At 26.8% G+C, this 8,714-nt stretch overlaps 1 protein-coding gene across 6 annotated transcripts in view; it reads right to left on the bottom strand.

The window, feature by feature from the left end:
* arfip2b (ADP-ribosylation factor interacting protein 2b) overlaps positions 1 to 7,531 on the bottom strand; it is a 50,720-nt gene extending 43,189 nt beyond the window's left edge. For 3 of the 6 annotated variants that reach the window (XM_061931014.1, XM_061931012.1, XM_061931011.1), the window contains exon 1: positions 7,210 to 7,531. The gene's annotated coding sequence lies outside the window, so the exon portion shown is untranslated. The remainder of the gene's footprint in view (positions 1 to 7,209) is intronic. The other 3 variants (XM_061931016.1, XM_061931015.1, XM_061931013.1) reach the window with 1 other exon arrangement.
* Positions 7,532 to 8,714: the final 1,183 nt, after the last annotated feature.

Here is an 8,714-nt window from a genome sequence, read left to right on the forward strand (position 1 = left end):
TAAGAAATTGTATCTCCTAATTTAGATTTATTTCCCATAATTTCGACTTTTTATCTCATAATTTCGATTTTTTTATTTCATAATTATGCCATTTAAGCTGCTAATTTAGATTTATTTTCCATAATTTCTTGGCGTATTAATGTACATTATTGTTACCCAAATGCGGAAATTTCATAATTATGACTTATCTCATCTATATTTTATTAATCATGACTTCATCTCATATATGACTTCTCATAGTTTATATTTTTTTATCTCATAATGTCAATTTTTAATCTCATAGTTATGACATTGTATCTCCTAATTTTGATTTATTTCCCATAATTTCGATTTTTTATCTCATAATTTCGATTTTTAATCTCATAGTTATGACATTTTATCTCCTAATTTATTTATTTCCCATAATTTCGATTTTTTTTGTATCTCATAATTTCGATTTTTAATCTCATAGTTATGACATTTAATCTCCTAATTTTGATTTATTTCCCATAATTTCGAATTTTTTTATCTCATAATTTCGATTTTTAATCTCATAGTTATGACATTTCATCTCCGAATTTATTTCCCATAATTTCGATTTTTCATCTCATAATTTAGATTTTTAATCTCATCGTTATGACACTTTATCTGCTAATTTTGATTTATTTCCCCTAATTTCGATTTTTTTTTTAAATCTCATAATTCCGATTTTTAATCTCATAGTTATGACATTTCATCTCCGAATTTATTTCCCATAATTTCGATTTTTCATCTCATAATTTCGATTTTTAATCTCATCGTTATGACACTTTATCTGCTAATTTTGATTTATTTCTCCTAATTTCGATTCTTTTTAAAAAATCTCATAATTCCGATTTTTTATCTCACAGTTATGACATTTTAACTCTTAATTTTGATTTATTTCCCATATGTTCAACTCTTTATTTCAATAATCATGATTTCATCTAATATGTGACTCATCTCATATTGTCGACTTTTTATCTCATAATTTCGATTTTTAATCTCATAGTTATGACATTTTATCTCCTAATTTATTTATTTCCCATTATTTCGATTTTTTGTATCTCATGATTTCGATTTTTAATATCAGTTAAGAAATTGTATCTCCTAATTTAGATTTATTTCCCATAATTTCGACTTTTTATCTCATAATTTCGATTTTTCATCTCATAGTTAGGACATTTCATCTCCTAATTTAATTTATTTTTCATAATTTCGACTTTTTATCTCATAATTTCGATTTTTTTATTTCATAGTTATGCCATTTAAGCTGCTAATTTAGATTTATTTTCCATAATTTCTTGGCATATTAATGTGCATTATTGTTACCCAAATGCGGAAATTTCATAATTATGACTTATCTCATCTATATTTTATTAATCATGACTTCATCTCATATATGACTTCTCATAGTTTATATTTTTTTATCTCATAATGTCAATTTTTAATCTCATAGTTATGACATTGTATCTCCTAATTTTGATTTATTTCCCATAATTTCGATTTTTTATCTCATAATTTCGATTTTTAATCTCATAGTTATGACATTTTATCTCCTAATTTATTTATTTCCCATAATTTCGATTTTTCTTGTATCTCATAATTTCGATTTTTAATCTCATAGTTATGACATTTAATCTCCTAATTTTGATTTATTTCCCATAATTTCGAATTTTTTTATCTCATAATTTCGATTTTTAATCTCATAGTTATGACATTTCATCTCCGAATTTATTTCCCATAATTTCGATTTTTCATCTCATAATTTAGATTTTTAATCTCATCGTTATGACACTTTATCTGCTCATTTTGATTTATTTCCCCTAATTTCGATTTTTTTTTTAAATCTCATAATTCCGATTTTTAATCTCATAGTTATGACATTTCATCTCCGAATTTATTTCCCATAATTTCGATTTTTCATCTCATAATTTCGATTTTTAATCTCATCGTTATGACACTTTATCTGCTAATTTTGATTTATTTCTCCTAATTTCGATTCTTTTTTAAAAATCTCATAATTCCGATTTTTAATCTCACAGTTATGACATTTTAACTCTTAATTTTGATTTATTTCCCATATGTTCAACTCTTTATTTCAATAATCATGATTTCATCTAATATGTGACTCATCTCATATTGTCGACTTTTTATCTCATAATTTCGATTTTTAATCTCATAGTTATGACATTTTATCTCCTAATTTATTTATTTCCCATTATTTCGATTTTTTGTATCTCATGATTTCGATTTTTAATATCAGTTAAGAAATTGTATCTCCTAATTTAGATTTATTTCCCATAATTTCGACTTTTTATCTCATAATTTCGATTTTTAATCTCATAGTTAGGACATTTCATCTCCTAATTTAATTTATTTTTCATAATTTCGACTTTTTATCTCATAATTTCGATTTTTTTATTTCATAGTTATGCCATTTAAGCTGCTAATTTAGATTTATTTTCCATAATTTCTTGGCGTATTAATGTGCATTATTGTTACCCAAATGCGGAAATTTCATAATTATGATTTATCTCATCTATATTTTGTTAATCATGACTTCATCTCATATATGACTTCTCATAGTTTGTATATTTTTTTATCTCATAATGTCAATTTTTAATCTCATAGTTACGACATTGTATCTCCTAACTTTGATTTATTTCCCATAATTTCGATTTTTTTATCTCATAATTTCGATTTTCAATCTCATAGTTATGACATTTAATCTCCTAATTTTGATTTATTTCCCATAATTTCGAAAAATTTGTATCTCATAATTTCGATTTTTCATCTCATAGTTATGACATTTCATCCCCTAATTTTGATTTATTTCCCATAATTTCGATTTTTTTTATCTCATAATTTCGATTTTTAATCTCATAGTTATGACATTTCATCTCCTAATTTTGATTTATTTCCCAAAATGTCGACTTCTTATCTCATAATTCCCATTTTTTTAATCTCATAGTTATTACATTTTATCTCCTAATTTTGATTTAGTTCCCATAATTTGGATTTTTAATATCAGTTATGACATTTCATCTCCTAATTTTGATTTATTTCCCTTAATTTCGACTTTTTATCTCATAATTTCATTTTTTAATCTCATAGTTATTACATTTCATCTCCTAATTTAGATTTATTTTTCATAATTTCGATTTTTTATCTCATAATTTCAAATTTTCATCTCATAGTTAGGACATTTAAACTCCTAATTTTGATTTATTTCCCATAATTTCGACTTTATCTCATAAATTCGATTTTGAATTTCATAGTTATGACATTTCATCTCCTAATTTTGATTTATTTCCCAAAATGTCGACTTCTTATCTCATAATTCCAATTTTTAATCTCATAGTTATGACATTTCATCTCCTAATTTAGATTTATTTTTCACGATTTCGACTTTTATCTCAAAATTTCGATTTTTCCCCCCATCATTTCGACTTTTTGTCTCATAATTTTGATTTTTAATTTCATAGTTATGCCATTCCATCTCCTTAATTTTGATTTATTTCCCAAAATTACGACTTTTTATCTCATAATTTAGATTTTTAATCTCATAGTTAGGACATGTCATCTCCTAATTTAATATATTTTTCATAATTTCGATTTTTTATCTCATAATTTCGATTTTTTTATTTCATAGTTATGCCATTTAAGCTGCTAATTTAGATTTATTTTCCATAATTTCTTGGCGTATTAATGTGCATTATTGTTACCCAAATGCGGAAATTTCATAATTATGATTTATCTCATCTATATTTTGTTAATCATGACTTCATCTCATATATGACTTCTCATAGTTTGTATATTTTTTTTATCTCATAATGTCAATTTTTAATCTCATAGTTACGACATTGTATCTCCTAACTTTGATTTATTTCCCATAATTTCGATTTTTTTATCTCATAATTTCGATTTTCAATCTCATAGTTATGACATTTAATCTCCTAATTTTGATTTATTTCCCATAATTTCGAAAAATTTGTATCTCATAATTTCGATTTTTCATCTCATAGTTATGACATTTCATCCCCTAATTTTGATTTATTTCCCATAATTTCGATTTTTTTTTATCTCATAATTTCGATTTTTAATCTCATAGTTATGACATTTCATCTCCTAATTTTGATTTATTTCCCAAAATGTCGACTTCTTATCTCATAATTCCCATTTTTTTAATCTCATAGTTATTACATTTTATCTCCTAATTTTGATTTAGTTCCCATAATTTGGATTTTTAATATCAGTTATGACATTTCATCTCCTAATTTTGATTTATTTCCCTTAATTTCGACTTTTTATCTCATAATTTCATTTTTTAATCTCATAGTTATTACATTTCATCTCCTAATTTAGATTTATTTTTCATAATTTCGATTTTTTATCTCATAATTTCAAATTTTCATCTCATAGTTAGGACATTTAAACTCCTAATTTTGATTTATTTCCCATAATTTCGACTTTATCTCATAAATTCGATTTTGAATTTCATAGTTATGACATTTCATCTCCTAATTTTGATTTATTTCCCAAAATGTCGACTTCTTATCTCATAATTCCAATTTTTAATCTCATAGTTATGACATTTCATCTCCTAATTTAGATTTATTTTTCACGATTTCGACTTTTATCTCAAAATTTCGATTTTTCCCCCCATCATTTCGACTTTTTGTCTCATAATTTTGATTTTTAATTTCATAGTTATGCCATTCCATCTCCTTAATTTTGATTTATTTCCCAAAATTACGACTTTTTATCTCATAATTTAGATTTTTAATCTCATAGTTAGGACATGTCATCTCCTAATTTAATATATTTTTCATAATTTCGATTTTTTATCTCATAATTTCGATTTTTTTATTTCATAGTTATGCCATTTAAGCTGCTAATTTAGATTTATTTTCCAAAATTTCTTGGCGCATTAATGTGCATTATTGTTACCCAAATGCGGAAATTTCATTATTATGACTTATCTCATCTATATTTTATTAATCATGACTTCATCTCATATATGACTTCTCATACTTTTTTATCTCATAATGTCAATTTTTAATCTCATAGTTACGACATTGTATCTCCTAATTTTGATTTATTTCCCATAATTTCGATTTTTTTTATCTCATAATTTCGATTTTTAATCTCATAGTTATGACATTTCATCTCCTAATTTTGATTTATTTCCCATAATTTTGATTTTTTTTATCTCATAATTTCAATTTTTAAGGTCATAGTTATGACATTTCATCTCCTAATTTTGATTTATTTCCCATTATTTCGATTTATTATTTCATAATTTAAATTTTTTTTAATCTCATAGTTATTATATTTTGTCTCCTAACTTTGATTTAGTTCCCACAATTTCGATTTTTAATATCAGTTATGACATTTTATCTTCTAATTTGGATTTATTTCCCATAATTTCGATTTTCCATCTCATAATTTCATGTTTTAATCTCATAGTTATGACATTTCATCTCCTAATTTAGATTTATTTTTCATAATTTCGATTTTTTATCTCATAATTTCGATTTTTCATCTCATAGTTAGGACATTTAAACTCCTAGTTTAGATTTAATTCCCATATTTTCGACTTTATCTCATAATTTTGATTTTTAATCTGATAGTTATGACATTTTATCTCCTAATTTTGATTTATTTCCCAAAATGTCGACTTCTTATCTCATAATACCGATTTTTAATCTCATAGTTATGACATTTCATCTCTTAATTTAGATTTATTTTTCACAATTTCGACTTTTTATCTCAAAATTTCGATTTTTCCCCCCCCCCATCATTTAGATTTTTTGTCTCATAATTTCGATTTTCAATTTCATATTTATGCCATTCTATCTCCTTAATTTTGATTTATTCCCCAAAATTACGACTTTTTATCTCATATTTCCGATTTTTAATCTCATAGTTATGACATTTCATCTCCTAATTTAGATTTATTTTTCACGATTTCGACTTTTTATCTCAAAATTTCGATTTTTTTCCCCAATCATTTCGACTTTTTGTCTCATAATTTCGATTTTTCATCTCATAGTTATGACATTTCATCTCCTAATTTAGATTTATTTTTCACGATTTCGACTTTTTATCTCAAAATTTCGATTTTTTTCCCCACATCATTTCGACTTTTTGTCTCATAAATTCGATTTTGAATTTCATAGTTATGACATTTCATCTCCTTAATTTTGATTTATTTCCCCAAATTACGACTTTTTATTTCATATTTCCGATTTTTTAATGTCATAGTTATGACATTTCATCTCCTAATTTAGATTTATTTTTCACGATTTCGACTTATCTCAAAATTTCGATTTTTTCCCCCCATCATTTCGACTTTTTGTCTCATAATTTCGATTTTTAATTTCATATTTATGCCATTCTATCTCCATAATTTTGATTTATTTCCCAAAATTACGACTTTTTATCTCATATTTCCGATTTTTAATCTCATAGTTATGACATTTCATCTCCTAATTTAGATTTATTTTTCACGATTTCGACTTTTTATCTCAAAATTTCGACTTTTTGTCTCATAATTTCGATTTTTAATTTCATAGTTATGCCATTCCATCTCCTTAATTTTGATTTATTTCCCAAAATTTCGACTTTTTATCTCATATTTCCGATTTTTAATCTCATAGTTATGACATTGCACCTCCTTATTTTTATTTGTATCCCATAATTTCGACTCTTTACGTCAACAATCATGACGTCATGTCACATATGACTTATCTCATAATGTCGACTTTTTTTGATCTCATCATTTCGATTGTTAAAAATCTTTAAATCGGGGAGTTTTTGTTTTAAGGGGGAAAATACAAGCTTCCATAACTTTAACTGCAGAAAGAAAAGGATGAAATAGAAACTATGAATGGATGGAATGTTTACAATCAATAGTTTGTGCCATATGGGAGCAGGCTGGCAGGTGTCGCCGCTCAGGTGTGCAACATCTCGGCTACATTCTCCACACTCCCTCCCTAGAATGTTTACATTGTGTCGATGAGAATAAACAATTGTTGAACTTACTAAACGTCACATTTTATTGCTTTATTGCAAAATCTGATTCCTGCAGCTTCAAATATCTCACTTAATAAAACGCGTATAACCTTACAGACACTAATGTGCATTATTATTATTCTTATTACTACCCTAAAGTGGAGGAATGAAGCACATAATGACGTCACTTACCAGAGCGTCTCGTCCACTGCTGCAAAGGAAGGAAGCGCTAGCTAGCGAGCAGGCTAACAGGCGCTAGCTAACGAGCTAACAGCTGCTAGCATCGCACGGAGAGACGCTGACGTGTCTTTTGGCGGGCCGCCGGGACAAAAACACGCCAAAGTAAACAAAGCCACCCTCCCAGTTTGGGATATATACATATATGTGTATATATATATTACGACATGAAGTGTCGGTGGGGTTATCTTCCGAGGGCGGCGTAAATATGCTCTTATCTCCCGTTAGCCGACGCCGGAAGTGACGTCGCCCAAAGAGTGTTTATTCTCGCAAAGAGGAGTCACTCCCGTGCAAATTTGCCCACTGTGCACGTCCGTCAAAAAGGCGTTAATGCCGGGATTTTACAGCAAACTTTATATTACTATGCGGTCACTTTAAAAAAAAAAATAATAATAATTTTAAATGTTTGTCGTGTCTAGAAAAAGAAAGCGGTTATTTTTTTTTCTCCGTTTGTTTTAACAATCTTTGGCAGCATAGAAGTGTTAACATTCCCACCCGATGCTAAACATTAACTCACTTAAACACACAAAAGTGAATTAGTGCACGCTTAAAAAGCGCGCGGGCACACGCACAGTTGGCGTCTCAAAAAAAAAGAAAAAAAGAAAAAAAAAAAGTTAGACCCTCCTACTAGTTTCACGATCATCACGAAAATCGCAGGACCGGAAACACATAACATTCTCAGGAAGCCACTTTTCAAAATAAAGGACAAAATTAAATTTAATAGGACATTTATGATAAAACATGTTTCTGATTGCACCCAGATTTTAATTCAAATTAAATAAACTTTGTTGATTAAATAACAGTTCACATCTATTTTACATATTAGATCATACTTGCCAACCCTCCCGAATTTTCCGGGAGACTCCCGAAATTCAGCGCCCCTCCCGGGACAAATATTCTCCCGAAAATCTCCCGATTTTCAGCCGCCTCCAGCTCCATGCGGACCTGAGTGAGGACAGCCTTTTTTTCACGACGGGAGGACAACAGGGTGACAAGAACTAAATCATCCAGACTAGAGATAAATCGTATTATTATGTTTATCTTACCTAAAAATACATATATTTATTAATAAAAAAAAAAAAAAAGTTCACTATATTTTGCTAAAAACATCAAAATTAATTGTATTTTTATTTGTATTTTTTCCGACTCCTTATTACATCCAGCCATAGAATTATACATTAAAATAAACATATTTGAAATAATCAATTTTAAATTATCATAATAATTCATCTAAAATGACCATATTTAATTATTAAAATAATTGCTTGTTTATCAACAACTTTATATTTTTAGGATGTATATATATATATATATATATATATATATATATATATATATATATATATATATATATATATATATATATATATATATATATATATATATATATATATATATATATATATATTGGTAGACAACTGATGTTTGTAAGCACCCCCCGTTGAGAGGGCAATCAGGTT

This window comes from Nerophis lumbriciformis, linkage group LG37 (genome assembly GCF_033978685.3).
Source record: "Nerophis lumbriciformis linkage group LG37, RoL_Nlum_v2.1, whole genome shotgun sequence".
Classification (NCBI taxonomy): domain Eukaryota; kingdom Metazoa; phylum Chordata; class Actinopteri; order Syngnathiformes; family Syngnathidae; genus Nerophis; species Nerophis lumbriciformis.